Source organism: Mustela nigripes, chromosome 9 (assembly GCF_022355385.1).
Source record: "Mustela nigripes isolate SB6536 chromosome 9, MUSNIG.SB6536, whole genome shotgun sequence".
In the NCBI taxonomy this organism is placed as follows: Eukaryota; Metazoa; Chordata; class Mammalia; order Carnivora; family Mustelidae; genus Mustela; species Mustela nigripes.
In genome coordinates this window covers 41587725-41609310 of record NC_081565.1, presented here as the reverse complement: position 1 = coordinate 41609310, position 21586 = coordinate 41587725, and the positions used below count along the sequence as shown (strand labels likewise).

At 34.3% G+C, this 21586-nt stretch overlaps 1 protein-coding gene across 1 annotated transcript in view; it reads right to left on the bottom strand.

The window, feature by feature from the left end:
• LINGO2 (leucine rich repeat and Ig domain containing 2) overlaps positions 1 to 20635 on the bottom strand; it is a 512233-nt gene extending 491598 nt beyond the window's left edge. Inside the window, exon 1 of the mRNA XM_059412274.1 lies at positions 20554 to 20635. The gene's annotated coding sequence lies outside the window, so the exon portion shown is untranslated. The remainder of the gene's footprint in view (positions 1 to 20553) is intronic.
• Between the last annotated feature and the right edge of the window lie 951 nt (positions 20636 to 21586).

Sequence of the window (21586 nt, the reverse complement as noted above, 5' to 3'; positions counted from 1 at the left end):
CCCCCCCCCCCAAAATAAAGGATCACAAACATTTCTTAAACTTATTTTTTCCTTTGGGACAATTTTAATACAGAAGAAAGAGCTTTAGATGAATGAGTTAGAGAAAAAAACACTACTTAGCCATCTGCTAGAACACAATTCTGAAACATTCTCGACACTTCTCAGCCTCCTCAGCTGAATTTTAGAATGCAACCATTAGTATTAAGAACAACAGGAAGGATTACCAAAATCATCTTGTTTTTATCTTTGATGTTTCTAGTATACTTTCAAACCCCTTCAGTAACTTTCTTTATTGCTTTTCCATTTCCCAAAGTTTAAAATTAAATTTCCCTTCTGTTTGGCATATAAGAAATCATCATGCTTGCCACACAGAGAGAATATGAATTATATAGGAGAGTCATGGTGAGAGGCACTGGTGAGAGAACAAAAAACATTAACATTGATGTGATCCTAAGTTCACAGTTTTTCCAGAATACAAGGATTGCATGTCTGCTGTTATATATTGAACTATTAAAGTAGCTCTATCTTTGTCTTAACTGATAAACACATTTGTACAAGTGGGGAGTAGACTTTTACATAGAAATCCAATATATTTTATAAGAAAATTTTAACTTACAAAGTAATCTGAACATTAGGTATGATTTTCTACCTAAATGCTTGCATGACGATAAAGAAGACAAATCTACCCTTCCTCTTATGTGCTTACTGAAAAGTTATATAAAAAGCAATAAAACAAATTTGTTGTTAAATGATAAATAACAAAAGCACACAATCAAAATCAATGCATGAGTGAAGGAATGCAGTTCAAATCAGAAACCTAAGAGGAAAATAGATGAGTGGATAGAAAAGTAAATTTAAAAAAAAAATACTGGGCACCTGGATGGCTCAGTGGGTTGAGCATCTGCCTTCAGCTCAGGTCATGATCCCAAGGTCCTGGGATCAAGTTCTGTGCAGGGGGGTCCCTGCTCAGCAGGGACTCTTCTTCTCCCTCTTCCTCCCTCCCTGCTTGTGCTCCACCCCCCAGTCTCTCTCTCAAACAGATAAATAAAAACTTAAAAAAAATACTAATAGCACAATGAAAGTGTTTCAAGAAGGGACTATCCCAGCAGAACTGTATTTATTATTTAAATCTCTACTCTCATAACAGTCTGGGAAAAAAGGTCAGGTTACTCTGATTATACCCGCTCAATGGCATGTTGCTTTGCATAAGGACATGCATGAACTATGTACACAAATAAGTAAATACAGCCTTTGCGAGTTCTGAAATCACATCTCCCACTTCCCCCAACTTACACAGTTTACCTGCAATACTAATCCTGTTGTAGTTCCCTGCCCACACCATGGAACTTTTTATCCATGTGCTTTCTATTCTTTCTGCTCATGCTGATCTTGTATCTGGAAGGGCGTCAGGTACCAGCTGGATATATCCATCTGGAAAGACTGAGCTCAGCATTTTTATACTTCTGTGTTCTGTATTCCCCCATGTACTTTCTTTCCCTTCACTTTTATCTTCAGACTTTTTGTTTCTCAAATAGATAGAATTTGTGAGTACACTTCATTGAGGTAATGACTAGTAATTTTTTAGTGTTCATCTTATGCTAGGTATTGTGTTACATGTTTTATAAGCATTAAACTGTCAGCCACCACACCAACTTTATTTAGGTAAGTACTATTGTGGTCACCATTTGACAGAGAAGCAAACTAAAATAACTGTTGAAGTCACATGCTGGTCAGTGCTAGATTCAACCCAAATATGGTTACAGAGGTTGGCCTGACTCCTCACCTTATTCATTTATTTCTATTCTACCTCTAACCCAAGAGTTACTTCTACAGTGGGCTGCCTCATGTATGGCCTCATGGGCTTTTCTGGGAATGTCCACAATTCTGTGTTTTCTACCTCAGAGGTATTTATGAGGTGGAAAGGGAAAAATTAAAAATTGAGAGAGCGCACGGAAAGAAAAATTTGGGCTTTCTCAAGTTTCTTTTCTTATAAGAGTTTTGCTCAATTCTGACTGCTCCCTTTGCAGATTACAGACAAGTGACTATTGTAATTCTGTGTGAAACTGCCCAGTGATATACCCATTGGAGCCAAGGTCATCTTTCTCTCTTCATTTCAAACTATCATCGGGGAAACCATGAAGATTCTTTTCCCTGTCTGCATGAACAAACTGAATATATAAATATATGGAATATTTGTTAATCTAAATTTTTAATTCGAGGAATGCTTATAAAAATAAATGATTTGGAATAAGGATTCTACTGGGGGAAACTATGTCCATTACGAAAGATCACTGGTCTTAACTCACACACATGCTGTTAAGTCATCTTGTATTTATTCCTCATGGGCATGTATTCAAAATAATGTTTGGCTCTACTCTAAATGTCTTTTCCTCACCATTTCTTTAGTTTGGAAGCTTCCAAAACCAGGGAAGCAAAAACCATTTTCTACAATCTGTGAGGAGAGAGAACTTCCCTGAAATTGCTGAAGTGATATTAAATAGCCACTTAAATCTTAAGTGAACGTGATCTTTCGTGGAGCTAATTCCAAAAGGAAACAGTCAAGTAGTACTGCATCAGGGACAGGTATAAAGTGACGGAGATAAAAGAAACCTTGATCTGTCACAATGGTTAAAAAAAAAAATCTCTCTATATGACATTCCTCTTCCATAGGAAAAGAACCTTCTCTCTTGCACAGGACCTGTTACACATTTCATTGTATAGTAAAAACTTTTAGGACTTAAATGTTGTCAAAGCAAACAGTAAAGTCTTAAGATATATTAATGAGACTAAATTATGTCATAATCTTGTTATCTCAATATGTCACCTAGTCACAAAGAAAGATTTTATGTAAATACTATTTCCAGAAATCTAAAACTACCTTTTCCACCAGGGAAAAAAGAAGCAACCTTGTATACAGATTTCACATTAATGGCTTCTTTTTCTCTTGTATCATCACTACTTCTTTGCCCCTCATAGAAAAAGTTGCTTGGAGGTATACACTTTGATTAGTAACACAACTCAGCCGAAGCATTCTCATTGAAAGGAATAAGCAATCCAGGCAGGGTACCACAAAGTGAATCTTAATGAGAAGATTTTACAAGGCAAATTACAAAGGAGACCATAATTATCAATTTCTTTCAATGCTGCTCAGGTTTATAGTACGTAAGGAGAAAACTATTGGGAAAATTGACTTGAAGTGAATTTATGAACTGGCAGGATTACTTTTAAGAGATGAACAACAAATTGTTCTTTCAGCTCTAGTTCACATAATGTACCAGATGTCATATGTCTCAGGAGCAAACAAACAATTTGTCACAAACACTTCTCTGAAGTATTTTTTAAAATATTTTATTTCTCTAAAATGAAGAATGATATTTCTGCAACTGTATTACAAATTTCTAGAAGGTTAAATCAATACTCTACTACGTTTTTATACCTCCTCGCGCCTAATATAGTGTGATGCACATGTTCAGAAATCAAAACCACCTGCTGATAAACTAAATTTCCTATTGTTTTCATTTCAACCTTGTTATTTGTCCCATGACAAACTATTATTTTGCTCACCATGAAGAATGCCTTCATTTCAGTTATATTAACTGAATCACTGTTAATATATCTTTTTTTTTTCTTATCTATAAATACTGCCAAGCACTCAAGAGACTTTGGACCTAAAACTCTGTCACAGTGATCCTCATAGGACCTAAGAATCCTTCTCCAAAGTAATTTTCCAGTGAGTGCTTCCTTAGTACTTTGTCCCTGGGATCCGTTGCTCCTGGTTCCTGTTTAATGATCACTGTCAGGCTTACCTGACTCTTTTTTTTTTTTAATTTATTTTTTATTTTCAGCATAACAGTGTTCACTATTTTTGCACGACACCCAGTGCTTCATGCAATCCGTGCCCTCTATAACACCCACCACCTGGTACCCCGACCTCCCACCCCCCGCCCCTTCAAAACCCTCAGATTGTTTTTCAGAGTCCATAGTCTCTCATGATTCACCTCCCCTTCCAATTTCCCCCAACTCCCTTCTCCTCTCCATCTCCCCTTGTCCTCCATGCTATTTGTTATGCTCCACAAATAAGTGAAACCATATGATAATTGACTCTCTCTGCTTGACTTATTTCACTCAGCAGAATCTCTTCCAGTCCTGTCCATGTTGCTACAAAAATTGGGTATTCGTCCTTTCTGATGGAGGCATAATACTCCATAGTGTATATGGACCTGACTCTTCACAGACACAACCTCACATTCTCCCCATCCTACTCCTGAAACTTCTAGATCAACTGCCTGCTCTTGACTGTCTGCCTTGGCTACACATTCTAACCACACCATCCTTCTTGAACACTACCCCAAAATTAGGTGCTATGAAAATTATAGAAAAGAAAAAATCAAAAGCATCCATGGAGTCTATAGTGGTATATGCCTATTTTTAGAGGATTTTGAAAATAGGGGCAAGTTGTTAAAAAGATATGGAGCCCAAATGTGAAATATGATTCTGCAATGCAGAAAAGAATTCCAATGCAACAACAAGGATTTGTTTAATAATCATCCATAAAATAAAATCCTGGCACCAGTAAATGTATATTCTATTCCAACACTCAACAGTACACTGCAAAAATATTTTTGCAATAATTTGCATAAAAGTAAATTATGCTTAAATTATGAGAATAATGATATAACTAAACTGTAAAAAATAAACAAAACAAATTATGCCATCATGTTCTGGCTCTTTCATTTGATCTTCTGGAAATTTGCATTTAACAGAGTATAATGGCATTCATGATAAAAACCCTCAATGAAGTAGGTTTAGAAGGAACATACCTCAACATGATAAGGGCCCCATATGAAAAATCCACAGCGAACATCATATTCAATGGGCAAAAACAGAGCTTTTCCCCTAAGGTCAGGAAAAAGACAAGGATGTCCACTTTCACCACTTCTATTCAATATAGTACTAGAAGTCCTAGCCACCACAATCAGGCAACAAAAAGAAATAAAAGGCACCCAAATTGGTAAGGAAGAAGTAAAACTTTCACTATTTGTAGAAGACATGGTACTTAATATAGAAAAGCCAAAGACTCTCTTCAAAAAAATCACTAGAACTGATAAGTGAATTCAGTAAAATCACAGGATACAAAATCAATGTACAGAAATGCATTTTGTTTCTATACACTAATAATGAAAGAGCAGAAAGAAATTAAGGAATCAATCCCATCTATAGTTGCACCAAAAATAGTTAAATACCTATGAATAAACTTAACCAAAAAGATGAAAGATCCATACTCTAAAAACTATAAAGCACTGATGAAAGAAATTGAAGGCAGCACAAAGAAATGGAAAGACAATCCATGCTCATGGACTGGAAGAAAAAATACTGTTAAAATGTCTATACTACCCAAAGCAACATATACGTCTAATGCAATCACTGTAAAAATACTGACAGCATTTTCACAGAACTAAAAAAAATGATCCCAAATGGCCAAAGCAATCTTGAAAAATGAAAGCAGAGCTGGAAATATTACAATTCCAGGCTTCAAGATATATTACAAAACTGTAGTGATCAAAACAATATGATACTGGCACAAAAACAGACACATAGATCAATAGAACAGAATAGAAAACCCAAAAATATACTCACAATTATATTATCAATTAATCTTTGACAAAGGAAACAAGACAATGAGAAAAAGGCAGTCTCTTCAATAAATGGTGTTGGGAAAACTGGACAGCTACTTGCAAAAGAATGAAACTAGACCACTTCCTTACAGTATACACATTGTACACCTGACAGTGATATTACACTGTATGTTAACTAACGAATTTAAATAAATACCTAACAATAAATAAAATAAAAATAAGAAAACACTCATCTCAACAAAACAAAAACAACAGAAAGTGGATTGAGGACCTAAATGTGAGAACCAAAACTATAAAATCCTAGACGAGAACCCAGGCAGTAATTTTTCTGACATCAACAATAGCAACATTTTTCTGATATGTTTCCTGAGGCAAGGGAAACAAAAGCAAAAATAAATTATTGGGACCTCATCAAAATAAAAGGTTTCTGTGAAGTGTGTAAACCTGGTGATTCACAGACCTGTACCCCTGGGGATAAAAATATATGTTTATAAAAAATAAAAAAATTAAAATGCCTAAAAAAAAAAATAAAAATAAAAGGTTTCTGCACAGAAAAAAAAATTAACATAACTAAAAGACAGCTTACCAAATAGGAGAAGATATTTGCAAATGGGTTATCTCATAAAGGGTTATTATCCAAAATATATAAAGAACTGGTACAACTCAACTTCCAAAAAACAAATAATCCAACTAAAAGTGGCCAGAAGACATGAACAGACATTTCTCCAAAGAAGATATACACATAGCCAAGAGACATATGAAAAGATGCTCAACAGCACCGATCATCAGAGAAAAGCAAATCAAAACTACAATGAAGTATCACCTCACACCTGTCAGAATGGCTAAAATCAAAAAATTCAAGAAACATCAAATGTTGTCAAGGATGTAGAGGAAAAGGAATCTTGTGCACTGTTGGTGGGAATGCAAACTGGTGGAGTTACTGTGGAAAACAGTATGGAAGTTTCTCAAAATATTAAAAATAAAACTACACTATGACCCAGTAATCTCACTACTAATATGAAAGGATATGTGCACCCCTATGTTTACTGCAGCATCATTTACAAGTATAAGAGCCAGCCCACGTGTCCATCAATAGGTAAATGAATAAAGAAAAGGTGGTACACACACATGCACAGGAATATTTTTCATCCATAAAAAAGAATGAAATTTTGCCATCTGCAACAACATGGATGAGTATAGAGAGCTTAATGTTCAGGGATAACATTAAAAAGATAAAAATCAGAAAAAGATAAATATCATATAATTTCACTCATATGTAGAATTTAAGAAAGAAAACAAGTAAACAAAGAAAAAGAGAAATGATCCAAAAAACAGACTTAATGTACAAAGAACAAATGGTCACCAGATGAGAGGTAGGTAGGGAGATGGGTGAAAGAGATGAAGGGGATTAAGAATACACATATCTTGATCAGCACTGAGTAGTATATAGAAACATGGAATCACTGTATTATACACCTGAAACTAATATAACACTGTATGTTATATTATAATATAACACTGATGTTAGCTACACTGGAATTAAAGTAAATAACATTAAAAATGAAAGACTAGGATGGAACACACTCATTGTAAATACTATGTATTTCATATGTAATTGTTCTTCTTGAATCTTTACAATAAGCTCATAAACTGGGTATTTTCATATACTTAGTTTACAGTTAATGAAGCTGAGTTCAAGATATTTAGTAACCTGTGGATGGTCTATAGGGATTATAAGTAATCTTCACCTCATTGTGTTGGTAGAAGAATAAATGGAACTGTGAGTTGAATCATACCAATGAACACTGATTAAGCCTCTACCGGGCGTCACAAAATTTCATCTATATTACCTCATTTAAAGTTTGTGAGTGGGTAAAAGGACATTGGGCATGAAGATCAGTGTGGACCCAGGGTCAAATATAGACTTTTGCTCCTCCATGTTAGGCTAATGTCTTGTTCCCAGTTGCACTCTTAGAATCATTACTCCTGGTCCATAGAAGATTCTCAGAAAACACTGTAGTGACCAAATGAATATATCATCATCTGGCATTCTTAAAAGAGTAGGAATATTTGGAGGACTTCAAATTTCTATACTGATCATCTTATTGTAATATCATCTTATGCTGCAGTTTGAAGTAAAGATAGTATATGTGCATATTAACTCTCAAATAAAATAGCTGCTGAAGTTGCTCAAGACAACTTATAAACATGAACCAACATGTCCAGAAGAAACCAGGAGCTGACTTGCATCAACCAATTTTTAAAAGGGTATCCCATATTCATAAAACATAAAAACATAAAACATAAAACACTAGACATATATTTATTTTTTGCTGTCTAAAGGATTTACATTAGTATCATAGTAATTTCATTTTTTTGTAAATTTTCTAATCTGTACATTTAAGTGTCTTTTATTTTATGCATTGCTGTTCTGTCAGTTGTCCCTTTTTAATGCTGCTAGTACATATACTTTAAACAGGCTCTGCCTTTCCAATTCTCTGTAGTATGGAAAACCGGATGATAGAACCAGTTAGAATTATGCTTAATATAAGAGCAAATATATAGTGTGGAAAACCCCACATGAGGTGTGGTATCTCTCTGTCCTTAAATCTCAGAATCCCTTTACAATCTAAGCCTGTCCCTGGTGGTCAAGATTGTAAAATAAATGACCTCTTGATAAGTGGAAGATAGGTGTGCTTGCAAACTTTCTGAGAACTATTAGAAATATCTAGCTTTATGCTAAACCTAAACATATTTTTCAATAGTAAAAACAGTCTTGCAGTAGAGCAAGGCCTTTTAAAATCTGGATTACAGGCTACTTCCTAAAAATGAAATATGCAACTAGGATTACTCATAACAGTGGAACGCAGTAGGGGGAAAAATAAGCAAAACTGAAATCTTTATGCCGTGCAGGTAGAAAAAGTTTCTTTCAATGAAAAGACAATGTTAAGTACAGTACATTTACAACATGACATCTTACTTCTCCCTTTGGGAATTAATCCCTTTAGGGTATAGGTATTTGAGAAGGGATTTCAAGATGGATAGTATTCCATGGTTAAGATATTTCTCCCAGCCTGCAGGATACGTTGCAAGGGGGAGGGAGTGGTGAGAGTTAAGAAAAGACAAGTTATCTTTCTTAAATTCCACATATGAGTAAAATCATATGCATTTGTCTTTCTCTGACTGACCTATTTTGCTTAATATAATACTCTCTACTCTAGCTGCAACCATGCTGCAAATGGTGAGATTTCATTCTTTTCCATGGCTGAGTAATAATCTATATATTCCATTTTAATAGATAATCCATTAATCCAATAATCCAATAATCCATAATGGATAAAAAAGATGTATATATATAGAAGATGTTGAATATATATTCCACATCTTCTTTATCCATTCATCAGGTCAGTGGACTACTTTTGGGCTATTTCCATAATCTGGCTATTTCCATAATGCTGCTATAAACACTGCAAAGGAAAAAACATGAAAGAGAGGCAAACCAAGAAGCAGACTCCTAATTCTAGAGAACTGATGGTTAGCAGACAGAAGGTGGGGGGCATGAGTTAAAAAGGTGATGCAGATTAATGAATGCACTTGCTCTGATGAGGACTGGGTGATATATGGAAGTGATGAATCACTGTATTGTACACCTGAAACTAATATTACCATGTATGCTAACTGAAAATTAAATAAAAACTTAGAAAAAAGAGAAGTTATCAAGAACTCCACCTCATAATACAAATAGATTAAAAATGTCTAGAACCCCACGTCTCTTTCCCTCTTAACTACAGTTTTATTAAAAATTAATTTTAAAAGTTGAGGAACTTTACAAATTAATTGACATAGTTTAAAAGTACCTAAATACCATTGCAACTACAGTATGATCCACTCCTGATTCTCCTTCCTTGTTGTCATCTTCTTTTTCTTTTTTCCCCCCAATACAAAGAGAAATCTAATCTGCCACAAATATTTGATTCACCTCTATAACAACATAAAATGATAGAAGATAGTACTGGAAATTGAAGTTGATTCTAAAGGAATACAAATCAAAATAATGTTCCAGATGGGCATTTGGAGCATATTACACAATGTTGAGATAATAAGACAATTCTTGATCGACCTCAGTGGGAGCCTAAAGTGTTATACAAGCAGTCTTCCACAACCTCCATGTTCCCCCCCAACCATTCATCCCTCACTGCCAGTTATTTGGGGGATTTCTGGAAAATGGTATGCGCTAGCCTTGTAAGACATCTTGCATTTTCATTTATTCTGTCAAAGATTGTAACACTTTTGTTGTTGTTGTTGTTGTTTTAAAAAGACTTTATTTCTTTTGGTGGTTTTAGGTTTACAGAAAAAAAAAAAATGAGTAGGAAATACAAATGGTCCATATCTCCCTACCTCCACATCAGGTTTCCCCAATTAGGAACATTTTGCATTAGTGTGATACATGTTACAACTGATGAGCTGATATTGATACCTTATTATTAGCTAAGGTGTATAGTTTACATTCAGTTTCACTCTGAGCTGTGCACTCAGTTTTGACAAGTGTATAATGACATGTATCTGCTGTTAAAGTATTATACAGAGTAGGTTCACTGCCTAAAAATCTACAGGGCTTCTCCTAGTCATTTTCTCTTTTCTTTTCTCTTTTGTTTTCTTTTGTTTCCTTTCCTTTTCCTTCCTTTTTCCTTTTCCTTTCCTTTCCCACAATCATCTTTTTTAAATTTAAATTCAATTATCCAAGGTATAGTACATCTTTAGTTTTTGACGTAATGTTCAATGGTTCATTAGTTGAACACATTTTGCAACAAATAAACTACCCATGACTTAGCTGGACACATATTTATTTCTTTTGATTACAAATGACTAAAAAAAACCCCTGAAAAACAATAAAATAATAATGTTGGATTCTTTAGGATGCAAAGCAATTGCTCTACTGAGTATCAAATATTTGGCACTGGTGTCCTGAAAAATAGGAGTCACTCCCACCAGCTGATCAATCAGCTAGTCTGACAGCAGAGCTAGCAAATTAGTGTCATTAATGATTTCCCTGGGGGTGGGAGGGTAGCAAGGGCATGGGGATAGTTTGTAAGAGTCTACTATAGAAAAAGATTAAGAAAAAAAAATCAAGATCCAAAGAAAAGTGGTTGAAATAGCAGTGCCTGTTTGTATTTGTTCAAGATACTCAAGCAAGAAATCGTATGAGATCTGTAACATTATAGTGACAACAACAGCTCTACTTACTTATCTTATATAATTTTCTCAACTATTCCATGACTGAAATAGAAACAGTCCATTTTACATGTGAGGGAACTAAGACTCAAAGAAGATAAGTCATTGGGTCTAAGGTTCCAAAACCAGTATCCGTGGGATCAGTGGGGGCAAAATTTGAAATGTGATCTGTTAGCTTCTAAAACTGTATTGGTTCTTTCCTGAAGTTTCTTTCCCAAAGTTTCCTAACTTAATACCAATACTTACATTTATCTTTGCTTAACCTTAGTCCTAGCTCATGCTACCTTTTCATCTTAGAATCAGAGAAACTGAGTGGACTTCCCAGAGAACCTAACCACTAACCATACCCATCGCTGCATAGGCAAAGAGAGAACATTATGTAGTCATTACTGTTGTCAGAAGCCATTCCAGTGTCTCCAGAATGGTATTCTTCTTTCAGTGTAAATAATACAGAATTATTAGAGACCACATGCTTTAAATCATGTTTTAGGGGTCAATAAAACAAAAACTAGTGCCCTTATTTACATTTCATGATCAATAAATGGGTCACATGCTGCACTAACATTCATCATACTCTCACCAAAAAATATTATACTGGAGTTTTCAATAGCATCTCATTTGCAACAGGCACCAAGCACACTTGGTACATATATAAATATACCAAATTGGGGGGGGGGCATGGAGTTGAAGGTTTCTGTCACCTTCCTCTTCAATCATTATTTGAGGGATCTAAAAATTCACATCAATTGTATACAAATGACTTTTTTAGTTTGCGGTATTATTTACTGGAAACAGGAAAGCTTGTCATAACCCCTGCTCAGACTTATAAACAATCAGTGCTGGAAATATTGTTAAGCATCTTCTTTTCTAATTACTTTCCTGCACCACTCTATAGACAAGGGGTAGAGGCTCAATGAAGTAACATGGATTTATATCATAACTTGGTTTTGAAGAATATAGAAGAGCAGACATCAAGTTCAGTACATTTTGCAAGGGACCACAGACTGTATCAACCACATACTTACTAATACTGACCATATTTGGAAAATTGCCTACCCTAAAATTTCTAAGTTATCTTCGGGACACCTTAATGAGCAATACCTTAAGTTTTTCAAACAGCATATGTCTGTAAATTATGGGAACCCCATGAAGGGCTGGATACTCTGGATGGAGAAACTTAGACTAGAAAGTTACATTGTAAGTTGGAGGACCATCTGCTCTGATTTACCAGGCAATGTCCCAGTTTACACTGCTAGCCCTATGCAATTATTAATAGTGCCCTTTTCACTATCAAGGATTTCTGGGTTTGGACAACAAATTTTATGATCATGCAAGTTTTAGAGCAACTAAATATCACCTCTAGTTTCCTCCCATGAGAGCCTATAATTTCTTGCATAGATATGCAATATTCCTTACTAAAGGAAAATGCTATTATAAAGTAGAGCCTTGACCATTAGTTTCAACCTAATATGAGGTAATTTATCAAATACTTTTTATCTGATACTTAAAATATAATTGATTTATTAAAGGAGTGAGATATCAGAAAGAAAAACGCTGCATCACAAGGCAAAAACAAACAACAAACCAAAAAAACTTCAAACAAAAAACCAACTAACCAAACAAAAAACCACATTGAGAAAAGGAATAAAAAGTAAATATGAGGAAAACATTCACCTATCTTCTAATATGGCCTATAGATAGTTTGGATTATCGGTATATTAGTATTTTTATTTCTGTTGAGGAAAGGACAAAGTTAGACGAGTTAAATAGAAAAGATTTAGCCTTGGAAGTTAGAAGAGAATGTCTGTAGAAAGGTCATCTAAACTGCCATAAATGCAAAATCATCGACTTTTGCTTGAACTTACAGACAAATGTGTGTGTGTGTGTGTGTACACGTGCGTGTGCGCACGTGTGACCACATGTGCCCTTGAGTGTGTGTAGTTGTGTGGAAAAAATACTCAGTTGATATGGTTTCCATGAGAGGGAGGAGCCAAACTGAGCTATCAGAGTTTATAATTCAATGATGAAAAAACAAAGAAGTGAAGGATTTAGTGATTTAATGAAATAGTATAAGTCTATGTTAGCTGTTTTAATTGAGTACAGTTGACAGGAAAAAAATTTTAATGGAACCTGTAAATGTAAAGTATCTTATATTCACTTCTTCCCGTCCTAATAAAAATTACTTTTTTTTCTTTATTTGAAGTTACAGGAAACAAGCTTGTTTTCATTTTAATGTACTTCATATTATGTCTCTATAAGATAAGAATCCATCAGTAACATTGTATCAAGAATGTTTCTATGAATTTTCTGCATCAATATCTTCCTAGGACTTTCTACAGAATCCATCAAGATAAAACATTTCCCTACCACTTAGTGTTGGAAAGAAACTGGCATTCTGTTCAGGGAAACTTTTCTCAGTTCACAATCCTACTAGTCTATGCCATGAACCCTGATTTCAGAGTACCAAGTTTGATATTTTTTCCTTCTAAGTAAATAAAGCAAAGGAATTCTGTGTATCACAGAATCTAAGCTTTATAGTGGTTGACATAAACTCCATTCCAATGTTACAACATAGCTACTTCTCTTTGTTTTTTTCCACCAGGAGAATAATACATTCTGAAGGGCTTTTATATGTTCATTTTTCTTGAAGAATAAACATGCATGAATATAAAATTAAATATAAATTTTATGTTATAGGTGTTTGGATGAATGGGAATTCACATCTTCCCTTTTTAATAATTACCACTAATTTTTTTTTTCATTTTCTTTACGTGACTGATACGTCCAGTGATTTTGTGTCTTTAGCACAGATTAAGCACACTTTATGGAAAACTAATTACAGGTGTTCCTGTTTTGAAAGCCACTTTTCCAGGAGAAATCTATAAATGACATCAGGGTACAACTTGGGGAAAATGGATATGCCTGAATGAATGGATCATAATCTCCATGTTTCCTTTCAATTCTCTTTACTCTTTTGTTAATAAATGCTTTCAGAAATTCTTAGTTAAGACAATATGTCAGGTTTTTATTTTAGGGTGAGAACACGGCTATGGAAAATTTATTAATAGTTCACTACCTTACACTTTTAGTAGAGCACTGATTTCATCAAATTGTTACTTGATTTTCCAGTTTCCTTTCTCTTACTAAATCTAACAAAAGGCATAAGTATAATTTCCCAGACACCTCTATACCACATGTATATTGCTTAACCATGCGAAGGTCACTAGACATTGATTAAACGTTACTAAAATTATTGGTTATAAAGAATTAATTCCAGACTAACTCTGGTGCTAAGACACAGAGACAAAATAGGAGGATTTGATCTACCAATAAAAATGACTTCAATTTGGTTGACCCAATCTCGGCTTTTTCTCCCTTCCATCGTACTTTAGCAAACAATACAGTAGGAACAATGCTGACATGAGCACTTACTGGTTCTCCAGTAAAAGTAAATATAAAAACAAATATAAATAACAGTATTATTGTAATTTTGGTTTATAACGTCACACTTTGTTTTCTGTAAGATTTAAAGACAAATTCATAAAAAATAATTATAAACATATGTTAATGGATACACACTATATATACAAGGGTGGTAAGCTGTATGGGAGTAGAGTGTCTGCATGTGATCCAGGTTCATGTATGGAACTCTTAACATCTAGTCTCTTAACAGTTTTCAAATATACTATACAGGAGTGTTAACTATACTCATCATGTTGTATATTATATCTCCACTATTTATCTTGTAACTAGAAGTCTGTGCCTTTTGGTCACATTCACCCAACACCCCACCCCCACCTATGGCAACCACAAATCTGATCTAGCTAATCTCTGATAATATGGTTTCATTAAAAATAAAGCATGCCATTTCACAACATCATATCAGATTATGCACATCTAAATTGTCTCAATAACATATCCGCCAAGCTCTCACACTGTTTGAAAACTAATAGTACTAGAAGCAAATGGACCATTGCATAGGCCACCAGAGGAAATGCCTGGAAAGTGATGGAGCTGTCACACTTGCTGCATAGGTGAAAAACCTAGGCCCTCTGTCAAAATCTGACATGAATGCTCCCCTCCTGGACTGTTTTCACGCCTATTGCCCATGTGCCATCCCTAGTTTCAAATGGCTGGACAAATAATTAGTTTTCCCAATACAGAAATGGAGGGTGCAATTGCTCTCTTGCAAGAAACTCTAATTATCACCATTCAGCTGTGATCCTACTGTCATAAGACTGGTTTGTACCCAATGAAACAAGACAAAATTGATAGATTGCATTCTATTAATTAGCTGAAGGGAAAGTAGAAGTTCAGCAAATTCGTAAGCTGAATTTTAAGTTGAATGAGGTTTGTTGGCCTTGTACACATTTGATAACATGTGTTATTACATACTTTAAAATTTTTTTCCAGGTAAAGAGGAATTTTAGTTCTCTTCAGATCAAATCTTCATTCAGTCAAGGTAGATAAAACTATCATCTTTCTGAATTACTACTCTAAATCTCCATTTGCCTTTTAATTTGGGAGTACCAAGGGAATTGTTGATCTGGGGTAGCAACACCACAATTATCAGTCATTATGGAAATAAATGTCAATTAAAACCACAATGGGATACCACAGCACACCCACCAGAATGGCTAAAATAAAAATCCCTGATAATTGCTAAGTTTGGTAAGGATTCATATCCTCTGCTGGTGGGAATATAAATTAGTATACAAGTTCAGAAAATTATCAGTTATCTATTAAAAATGAACATATAAATCACACATAAATAATCATACATCCAACAGAAATGTGGACATATATGCTCCAAAAGACATGTAAAAGGCCAGAAGCACCACAAACCAGTCACAGTAGAATAGTATATACTTTGAAAATTAAATTACTCCTGTAAATAGAAATCTCACATAAATAATATTGAGATCAACAAGCCACACAAGTACAAACTCTATCAGTCCATTTGCATAAAACTCAAAAAATGTAAAATAGTGTACAGTATTAGAATTCAGTAAAGTGCTTACCTTATAGATGATTGGGATTTCTGATTAGAAAGAAAAAAGTGCACCTTTAATTTTGTTGGGTATATTTTATTTCCTAATTTGAGGGGTTATAACACATATTTCTGGGCTTTGTAACAATTTATTGAGTTGTTCACCTATTATTTGTGTACTTTTCTTAAGTATATTTCAATAAAAGCTTTAATTGACCAATGATATATGATTATTTTATATGTCAAAAAAAAGAGACTTAGAGAAAAAATTAAAAACACTTAATTATTCCACTGGTGCATTGACACTGAGTCTTTTTTTTCCCCCTAAATATATGTTCATTCATGAACAATTACTCCACATTGATAGTTTTTCTAGAATAACACAAATTACCAAATTTTTTAAGGAAAACAAGGAAGACTAAATAGGACAAGCATCTATATATAATCTAGAATAACGAAACATTAAACAACAATCAAGCAAATAAACCCCCAAAACCATCAGATTCAAAATAATCTTTGTCTTTTTACTGTTGGATTTTCCTAATTTTTAAAAGAAAATTCTGGTACAATATGAAAAAAAAACCTCACATGTTAGCAAATGAAATCTAGAGTTGTAGAAACCCTTCCTATCTCTTTCTTAGGCAAGATTTTTCTCCCTAGTGATTCTTTGATGACTGCTTTGCTTCTATTTATTTTTTTTCTCTTTGTTCACAAATAACCATCTGCATGCTTGATTTTTCTTTTCCATGTTGGTCATTTTTTTCTCTCATCATTTTCTCATTTGTCTTGGTCCTCTGTATTCTAGGACTACTTCAGTTTGCTTTCCACAAATCTGATGACATTATTTGTTGTCTCCAAAGGCAGATTTACTTCTTCTGTTACATTTTCTGTTCCTTTTCAGTCTTTTGCATTTCAATGTTTTCAATTCCGATGGTTTCTATTTCGAAGTCAATCAATGCATTTGTAAGGATGACAAAAGTTTTCCTAATGTAATTTTCTTGTTTCTGTATTAATTCATTGTTCTACATTTGCTTTACCTCTGAGGCTTTCATGTCCTTTGTCAAGGAAACATTATCTAAACCATGTTTGGCTTTGTTATTGCTGTTACTGCTTGTTACTGATTAGAAAATGTGATAAAAATCTATTGAAGGGTAGTGTTCTCAACAAATATGTCATAAGAATGACTCTTAGCTCTTGATCCTACTGACAACCTGGTTTTTAGCAGAAAGCATCTGTGCCTCACTGTTGAAAAGTAGATTGTGAACAACCTCAGGCCTAAATTCTAGTAAGTAGCAAGAATTCACATAAATCACTTCTGCTAAAATGTTCATGGACACTCTTCTCTCCCAGCTATTGTTCTTCTGATTCTGATCTAATAAGTATTAAAGAAACACACACACATGCAGTACTACTGTCTCTGGTCATATTATTACCACACATATAATGTCTATTGGGACTACCTTACTTTCTGCTTGGATGCAATACACTTCTCTAAGTCCTTCTTTTTTCTCTGCCCTTTTCAGAGGGAGCAGGAGGGATAATTCTTGAATGGATTTAGGTAATGACTAAAGAGGAGTGTGCAGGTATGATTACTTAACTTTCTCAGTGACACAATTCTTGAGTCTCTGAGTCAGGGAGCTGAAAGTAAGTGAAGGGCTCAGAATCTGTCTATATTGTTTAAAGCCATGGGTTTGCTCTACTTCAGATTGTGAATTTTTATTTAGTGATGTGGAATCTCCCCAGAAGGTAATAATATATTGGCTGAAAGTCCCAGTTTTGAATGTTGTCATAAATTTCCACCCTTCTCCATGCCCTTAAAACCATTTTTGAAGCTTCATCAAGCACAGTTAAGTTGGTAGAACGTTAAAACAACAACTATTTCTGTTATCTTAAACTATGACAAAAAAAAATTCCATCAGCATCATTTGGAGAAAAATTCAATCTTCCTCTAATATTTACTCACAACCAAAGTTATTCCTGAACATCTGTGCAATACCACTTTGACACAGATGGCAAAATACTTATTAATAAAATAGCACATGTAAATATTTGGATCCATTTCAGTAAAACTGAGAAAGCCACAAAACCATCTTACAAAGTAAATTTTCATTGCTGACGCAATATGCATCTTACTGTGTACCAAAAGTGCTGCAATTTTCTTTAGTAGTTTTTGAAATGAACAAGTAACATTTATTTTCAGTCCCCTTCAATATAGCGGTGAGATGAGTTCATTTTCATTTCATAGCTGGCCAAGTTCCACTTTTATCTCTTAGAATTATACAAGGTCTATATGCCGCTTGGGAACTGATAAGGCCCAGTCTTCTAAATACAACCTAACTTTTCTTTTCCAAAAATAAATAAAAAGGAAAAGAGGGAAAAGCCTCATATTTGAGAAAGTCTTTTAACAATATATCACATATCAAAATTTTTAGACTTGTTTCTGATAAGTAAATTTAAAAGAAATCATTCCTATAAAATTTCCAATTGTTTTCCACTTTTTTTTTTCATGTTGACTGTTTCCTATAACTCTTTAAAGTTATTTTGTCATTGTCAGTTTTCTTGCATCTATTTCATTTGAACAGTTGGGAATTTGATTTTCTCATACCTTAGACCACAACACAGGTTTCTTGCTGTATGTTGAGGTCTTGTGGAGTAACATGAAAAGACCTAGATTTGAAGAACAAAGGTCTGGGACTGAACATGATGTTTGCCTCATAGTAGCTCTACCCATGCTGTTAGCCTTACTGTCTGGTCTACAGGGTAGTGTTAATCTGCAAATGTTAGCTGGTCTACACCAGAAGGAGTATGGAATTGGACTACAGAGAGAAAGCACTAAAACATTTCATAGCCATTTTATAATTTTAAGTCTGCAGAATAATGACAACTAATAAATAAGTGGACCTATGTATTCTGTGTCTGACTTTTAATCATTTTATTTCTCTGGTAATTAATGTTTGCAAAAACATTCAGTCTGCAATGGATTCAAATGGTTGAAGGGATACAAGCATCCCAAAGTTTATAGCAGCATTATCTACAATAGTCAAATTATATAAATAGTTCACACAGACATCAAGAATCCCATGAAGAATGGATAAAGATATGGTATATATGCTATTACTCAGCCATAAAAAAAGAATGAAATCCTCCCATTTGCAACATACATGGAGCTAGAGAGTGTTATAGTAAGTGAAATAAGTCAGACAGAGAAAGACAAATACCGTATGATTTTACTCACATGTAAAATTTAAGAAACAAAACAAATAAACAAAGGAAAAAAGAAAGAGAAAGGCAAACCAAGAAACATACTCTTAATTATAGAGAACAAGCTGATGGTTACCAGAGGGAAGGTAGGTAGGGGGATGGGTTGAATTGGTGTTGCAGATTAAGGAGTGCACTTGCTATTATGGGCATTGTGTACAGTATTGTACGCAAATGTTGAATCACTATATTGTACCCCTGAAGCAAATATACCTTCTAGGTTAACGAACTGGAATTTAGATAAAAACTTTAAAAAAACACTCAACAAAAACATGACCCCTTAACTCATGGAGTCTGAAGATCACTGAGCTTGTAAGACGCCCAGTGAGCCAATTAACTTCTTGGGACCTCAATTTTTCCATCTGTATAATACACATAATGATCCCCACTTTGTCTTCCATATAGGGTATATCACTAATAAACAAAATTACTTACTCATAAATTATTTGTAAATTATAATGCATCTTATGAATATACAGTTATTATATTCTAAGCAATAATCATTCGGGAAATAGCATGGCATCTCAGCTAAGAGAAGCTTGGCATTTGTTAGCTACCCAATAAATGATTGTTGACTTTCTGAAAGAATACAAGTACAGAAACTTTGGCATCAGACAGGACTACACTCAACTATCAGAGTAATTTGTAATTTAAGGACAAGTCACATAATTTTTTAATAGTACGGTTTCTTTATCTGTTAAATGAGAACAATAATACCTTCTACCCTTTAGCATTTTGAGTAGTCAATAAAACAATGCAGTAGTCAGCATTTAGTACTTGGCATGTGGAAATATTCAGTAAGTATTAGTCTTATAACTTTAACCTCTTTCCCTTTGCTAAAGACACTGATTGGTTATACACAGTTTCTTACTTAGTTCTTAGGAAAACATAACAAGATAACTACCATAATCTTCATTTTCTTGCCTCTCCCCCCTGCTTTGTTTGTTTGTTTTTTGTTTTTTGAGAAAAAGAAAGAGAGCGAGAGCTTGTACTTGTGCAAGCAGGGGCGGGGGAGAGGTAGAAGGCAAGAGAGAATCTTAAGGAGGCTCCATGCCCAGAGCTGAACCCCGACACAGGGCTTGATCTTCAGACCCCTGAGAGCAAGCGTCTGATGCTTAACCAACTGAGCCACCCAGGCACCCCCATCATCTCCATTTTCAAAAAAGAAAGCTAAGACTCAAAGAATTAGGCAACTTTCACAAGGTCACATGGGAACTGTAACACTACGTCTGTTTATAACAAAATGTTGTGACTATTCCTGCCAAAACCCATTTCCCTAGGGTCTTTGAGGTAATGAGAATCAATGTCATAGACGTTCTCCTTTTAGACACTCTTATTTTTGTTTGTAAACTATGAGGACTTTTTGCATAAAAAGCAATCTCAGCAGATTTAATGACACACAGAAAAAGATAACCACACATCACTTTTCCCACTCACCAGGCTGACTTGCTGGGCTCCTCATGCTGATGGTGGCCACTTTTCGTGTTCGTCTCTGAGCCTCTTTACATGACTCCGTTTTGAGGCTACCAAAAAATAAATGAAGAAAAGATGTTTAAAAAAAGGATACTTGCTTCTAGAAGGATCTCCATATATTAAAGACCACAACAATAATTCAAATTTACATAGCACCTACTTTAAAAAGCTTTTAAAGAAACAAAAGGGACTAAGCCACTTCACATATTTGGGGTTTTGCATCTTGAAAAAAGTACACTGTCGTGTTTATTAGAATTCTCAGAACATGACAAAATATCTACCATTCAGGCATTCATTAAATTCCTTTCTTTTTTTATTAAATAGATAAGTAGGTCAAACTCATGTTCAAATACATTTATATAGCTAAAGAAATCAACCTTCCACTCCAGAAGTAAAAATGGTATTTTGTTATAATTTGTCATAATGTAGACCTGAAAGAGAAAGTATTTTTGCTGTGTCAGTCAATCAACCTGCCATTTCAAAGGTTAATTTGACAATGAATTCAACATGCAAATCCCAGATTATCCCTTGTGGTTTCAGTAGTTAATCATTGGATGAATCTGATAATCTTTTATCAAAAATAGTTATGGTCTATTTATGCAGAAAATTTCAATACAATCAATTAAAAGCTAAAATCTACTTTTGGAATAGTTGTAAAGTTGCAAAAGGGAAATGAAATGTTCTTTTTGAATTAGAATCTGAATTTTCCATTGTCTTGATGACTCTTTCTCTACTACTTCCCAGCTCTGTGTCAGCTTTCCTGCACAACCCACAGAAAGAGAAAAGGTTAAAGGAGAAAGGTAAGTTGACCAAAAAAAAAACACACAAAAAACAAAACAAAAAACAGAACAAACAAACAAAAAAACCAAAAAAGTAAAAGCTAGCATAGGACAGTTTTTATTAACTCCAAGTAAGTATAATGAGGTGAAAAGCTTTCTTTTTTTTTCCACCTTCCTTAATTGAAATATACCTGACATATAACATTGTATAAATTCAA